The sequence below is a fragment of the Heterodontus francisci genome, chromosome 8 (genome assembly GCF_036365525.1).
Source record: "Heterodontus francisci isolate sHetFra1 chromosome 8, sHetFra1.hap1, whole genome shotgun sequence".
Classification (NCBI taxonomy): domain Eukaryota; kingdom Metazoa; phylum Chordata; class Chondrichthyes; order Heterodontiformes; family Heterodontidae; genus Heterodontus; species Heterodontus francisci.
In genome coordinates, this window is record NC_090378.1 from 4,388,165 (window position 1) to 4,394,164 (window position 6,000).

Here is a 6,000-nt window from a genome sequence, read left to right on the forward strand (position 1 = left end):
CCAGACTGACCCCCTCCCCTCCCCTCTCCCATCCTCCCCTCTCCCAGACTGACCCCCCTCCCCTCTCCCATCCTCCCCTCTCCCAGACTGACCACCTCCCCTCTCCCAGACTGAACCCTCCCCTCTCCCAGACTGACCCCCTCCCCTCCCCTCTCCCATTACCCTCTCCCAGACTGACCCCCTCCCCTCCCATCCTCCCCTCTCCCAGACTGACCCCCTCCCCTGTCCCAGACTGACCCCTCCCCTCTCCCATCCTCCCCTCTCCCATCCTCCCCTCTCCCAGACTGACCCCCTCCCCGCCCCTAGACTGACCCCCTCCCCTCTCCCATCCTCCCCTCTCCCAGACTGACCCCCTCCCCTCTCCCCTCTCCCAGACTGACCCACCTCCCCTCTCCCCTCTCCCAGACTGACCCACCTCCCCTCTCCCATCCTCCCCTCTCCCAGACTGACCCCCTCCCCTCCCCTCTCCTCTCCCATTCTCCCCTCTCCCAGACTGACCCCCCTCCCCTCTCCCAGACTGACCCCTTACCCTCCCCTCTCCCATCCTCCCCTCTCCCAGACTGACCCCCTCCCCTCTCCCATCCTCCCCTCTCCCAGACTGACCCCCTCCCCTCCCCTCTCCCATCCTCCCCTCTCCCAGACTGACCTTCCTCCCCTCTCCCATCCTCCCCTCTCCCAGACTGACCCCCCTCCCCTCTCCCATCCTCCCCTCTCCCAGACTGACCCCCCTCCCCTCTCCCATCCTCCCCTCTCCCAGACTGACCCCCCTCCACTTTCCCATCCTCCCCTCTCCCAGACTGACCCCCCTCCCATCCTCCCCTCTCCCATCCTCCCCTCCCCTCTCCCACACTGACCCCCCTCCCCTCGCCCCTCTCCCATCCTCCGCTCCGCACTCCCAGACTGACCCCCCTCCCCTCTCCCAGACTGACCCCCTCTCCCAGACTGACCCCCTTCCCCTCCCCTCTCCCAGACTGACCCCCCTCCCCTCTCCCATCCTCCCCTCTCCCAGTCTGACCCCCTCTCCCAGACTGACCCCCTCTCCCAGAATGACCCTCTCCCATACTCCCCTCTCCCATACTCCCCTCTCCCAGACTGACCCCCTCCCAGACTGACCCCCTCCCCTCCACTCTCCCATACTCCACTCTCCCAGACTGCCCCTCCCCTCTCCCAGACTGACCCCCTCTCCCAGACTGACCCCCTCCCCTCTCCCATCCTCCCCTCTCCCAGACTGAACCCCTCCCCTCCCCTCTCCCATCCTCCCCTCTCCCAGACTGACCCCCTCCCCTCTCCCAGACTGACCCCCTCCCCTCCCCTCTCCCAGACGGACACCCTCCCCCTCTTCCCCTCTCCCAGACTGACCCCCCTCCCCTCTCCCATCCTCCCCTCTCCCAGACTGACCCCCTCCCCTCTCCCATCCTCCCCTCTCCCAGACTGACCTCCCTCCCCTCTCCCATCCTCCCCTCTCCCAGACTGACCTCCCTCCCCTCTCCCATCCTCCCCTCTCCCAGACTGACCTCCCTCCCCTCTCCCATCCTCCCCTCTCCCAGACTGACCTCCTCCCCTCCCCTCTCCCAGACTCCCCCTCCCCTCCCCTCTCACATCCTCCCCTCTCCCAGACTGACCTCCTCCCCTCCCCTCTCCCATCCTCCCCTCTCCCAGACTGACACCCTCCCCTCCCCTCTCCCATCCTCCCCTCTCGCAGACTGACCCCCTCCCCTCTCCCATCCTCCCCTCTCCCAGACTGACCTCCCTCCCCTCTCCCATCCTCCCCTCTCCAGACTGACCTCCCTCCCCTCTCCCATCCTCCCCTCTCCCAGACTGACCTCCTCCCCTCCCCTCTCCCATCCTCCCTCTCCCAGACTCCCCCTCCCCTCCCCTCTCACATCCTCCCCTCTCCCAGACTGACCTCCTCCCCTCCCCCTCCCATCCTCCACTCTCCCAGACTGACACCCCTCCCCTCCCCTCTCCCATCCTCCCCTCTCGCAGACTGACCCCCTCCCTCTCCCCATCCTCCCCTCTCCCAGACTGACCCCCCTCCCATCCTCCCCTCTCCCATCCTCCCCTCTCCCAGAATGACCCCCCTCCCCTCTCCCATCTCCCAGACTGACCCCCCTCCCCTCTCCCAGACTGACCCCCTCCCCTCCCCTCTTCCCTCCCCTCTCCCCTCCCCCAGACTGACCCCCTCCCCTCTCCCATCCTCCCCACTCCCAGACTGACACCCCTCCCCCATCGTCCCCTCTCCCAGACAGCCACCCCTCCCCTCTCCCAGACTGACCCCCTCCCCTCCCCTCTCCCATCCTCCCCTCTCCCAGACTGACCCCCTCCCTCCCCTCTCCCATCCTCCCCTCTCCCAGACAGACCCCCTCCCCTCCCCTCTCCCATCCTCCCCTCTCCCAGACTGACCCCCCTCCCCTCCCCCATCCTCCCCCTCTCCCAGACTGACCCCCTCCCCTCCCCTCTCCCAGACTGACCCCCCCCTCTCCTGTCCTCTCCCATCCTCCCCTCTCCCAGACTGACCTCCTCCCCCACATCCTCCCCTCTCCCAGACTGACCCCCTCCCCTCTGCCAGACTGACCCCCCTCCCCTCTCCCATCCTTCCCTCTCCCAGACTGACCCCCCTCCCCTCCCATCCTCCCCCCCATCCTCCCCTCTCCCAGACTTATCCCCTCCCCTCCCCCCTCCTCCCCTCTCCCAGACTGACCCCCTCCCCTCCCTTGTCCTCTCCCATCCTCCCCTCTCCCAGACTGACACCCCTCCCCTCCCCTCTCCCATCCTCCCCTCTCCCAGACTGACCCCTCTCCCAGACTGACCCCCTCCCCTCTCCAGACTGACCCCCTCCCCTCCCCTCCCCTCTCCTCTCCCATCCTCCCCTCTCCCAGACTGACCCCCTTCCCCTCTCCCCTCTCCCATCCTCCCCTCTCCCAGACTGACCTCCTCCCCCATCCTCCCCTACCCTCTCCCATCCTCCCCTCTCCCAGACTGACCCCCCTCCTCTCTCCCCTCTCCCAGACTGACCCCCCTCCCCTCTCCCATCCTCCCCACTCCCAGACTGACCCCTCTCCCATCCTCCCCTCTCCCAGACCCCCTCCGATCTCCCATCCTCCCCTCTCCCAGACTGACCCCTCTCCCATCCTCCCCTCTCCCAGACTGACCCTCTCCCCTCTACCATCCTCCCCTCTCCCAGACTGACCCCCTCCCCTCCCCTCCCCTCCCCCATTCTCCCCTCTCCCAGACTGACTCCCTCCCCTCCCCTCCCCCATTCTCCCCTCTCCCAGACTGACCCCCTCCCCTCCCCTCCCCTCCCTCCCATTCTCCCCTCTCCCAGACTGACCCCCTCCCCTCTCCCATCCTGACCCCCTCCCCTCCCCCATCCTCCCTCCCATACTGACCCCCTCCCAGACTGACCCCCTACCCTCCCCTCTCCCATTCTCCCCTCTCCCAGACTGACCCCCTCCCTCCCCACTCCCATACTGACCCCCTCCCCTCTCCCATCCTCCCCTCTCCCAGACTGACCCTCTCCCATACTGACCCCCTCCCCTCCCCTCCCCCATCCCATACTGACCCCCTCCCCTCCCCTCTCCCAGACTGACCCCCTACCCTCCCCTCCCCTCTCCCATTCTCCCCCCTCCCAGACTGACCCCCTCCCCTCTCCCAAACTGACCCCCTCCCCTCCTCCCCTCTCCCAGACTGACCCCCTCCCCTCTCCCATCCTCCCCTCTCCCAGACTGACCCCCTCCTCTCCCATCCTCCCCTCCCCCATCCTGACCCCCTCCCCTCTCCTCTCCCATCCTCCCCTCCCCTCTCCTCTCCCATCCTCCACTCCCCTCTCCTCTCCCATCCTCCCTCTCCCAGACTGACCCCCTCCCCTCTCCCATCCTCCCCTCTCCCAGACTGATGCCCTCTCCCAGACTGACCCCCTCCCCTCTCCCAGACTGAACCCCTCCCCTCCCCTCTCCCATCCTCCCCTCTCCCAGACTGACACCCCTCCCCTCTCCCATCCTCCCCTCTCCCAGACTGACCCCCTCCCCTCTCCCATCCTCCCCTCTCCCAGACTGACCCCCTCCCCTCTCCCATCCTCCCCTCTCCCAGACTGACCCCCCTCCCCTTCCCTCTCCCAGACTGACCCCTCCCCTCTCCCATCCTCCCTCTCCGAGACTGACCCCCCCTCCACTCTCCCATGTCCCCTCTCACAGACTGACCCCCTCCCCTCTCCCAGACTGACCCCTCTCCCCTCTCCCATCCTCACCCCCCTCCCCGCTCCCCTCTCCCATCCTCCCCTCTCCTCGACTGACCCCCCTCCCCTCTCCCCTCTCCCAGACTCACCCCCCTCCCCTCTCCCAGACTGACCCCCCTCCCCTCTCCTCCTCTCCCATCCTCCCCTCTCCCAGACTGACCCCGCTCCCCTCTCCCCTCCTCCCCTCTCCCAGACTGACGCCCTCCCCTCCCCTCCCCTCGCCTCTCCCCTCCCCTCTCCCATCCTGACCCCCCTCCCCTCTCCCCTCTCCCATCCTGACCCTCTCCCCTCTCCCATCCTGACCCCTCTCCCCTCCTGACCCCCCTCCCCTCTCCTCTCCCCTCTCCCATCCTGACCCCCCTCCCCTCTCCCAGACTGACCCGCTCCCATCTCCCCTCTCCCATCCTGACCCCCCTCCCCCTCTCCCATCCTCCCCTCTCCCAGACTGACCCCCTCTCCCAGACTGACCCCCTCCCCTCCCCTCTCCCATACTCCCCTCACCCAGACTGACCCCCTCCCCTCTCCCAAACTGACCCCCTCACCTCCCCTCCCCTCTCCCATCCTCCCTTCTCCCAGACTGACCCCCTCCCCTCTCACCTCTCCCAGACTGACCCCCTCCCCTCTCCTCTCCCAGACTGACCCCCTCCCCTGTCCCATCCTCCCCTCTCCCAGACTGACACCCTCCCCTCCCCTCTCCCATTCTCCCCTCTCCATCCTCCCCTCTCCCATCCTCCCCTCTCCCAGACTGACACCCTCCCCTCCCCTCTCCCATTCTCCCCTCTCCCATCCTCCCCTCTCCCAGACTGACCCCCCCTCCCCTCTCCCATCCTCCCCTCCTCCCCTCCCCTCTCCCATTCCCCCCTCTCCCAGACTGACCCCCTCCTCTCCCCTCTCCCAGACTGACCCCCCTGCCCTCTCCCATCCTGACCCCCTCCCTTCTCCCATTCTCCCCTCTCCCAGACTGACCCCTTCCCTCCCATTCTCCCCTCTACCAGACTGACCCCCTCCCCTCCCCTCTCCCATACTCCCCTCACCCAGACTGACCCCCTCCCCTCTCCCAAACTGACCGCCTCACCTCCCCTCCCCTCTCCCATCCTCCCAACTCCAGACTGACCCCCTCCCCTCTCCCAGACTCCCCTCTCCCAGACTGATCCCCTCCCCTCTCCCAGACTCCCCCTCCCCTCTCATCTCTCCCAGACTGACCCCCTCCCCTCTCCTCTCCCAGACTGACCCCCTCCCCTCTCCTCTCCTCTCCCAGACTGACCCCCTCCCCTGTCCCATCCTCCCCTCTCCCAGACTGACACCCTCCCCTCCCCTCTCCCATTCTCCCCTCTCCCAGACTGACACCCTCCCCTCTCCCATCCTCCCCTCTCCCAGACTGACACCCTCCCCTCCCCTCTCCCATTCTCCCCTCTCCCAGACTTACCCCCTCCCCTCTCCCATCCTCCCCTCTCCCAGACTGACCCCCCCTCCCCTCTCCCATCCTCCCCTCTCCCAGACTGACCCCCTCCCCTGCCCTCTCCCAGACTGACCCCCCTGCCCTCTCCCATCCTCCCATCTTGACCCCCTCCCCCATTCTCCCCTCTCCCAGACTGACCCCTTCCCCTCCACTCTCCCATTCTCCCCTCTCCCAGACTGACCCCCTCCCCTCTCTCAGACTGACCCCCTCCCCTCCCCTCCCCTCTCCCATCCTCCCCTCTCCCAGACTGACCCCTCCCCTCTCCCATCCTCCCCTCTCCCAGACTGACCCCCTCCCCTCCCCTCTC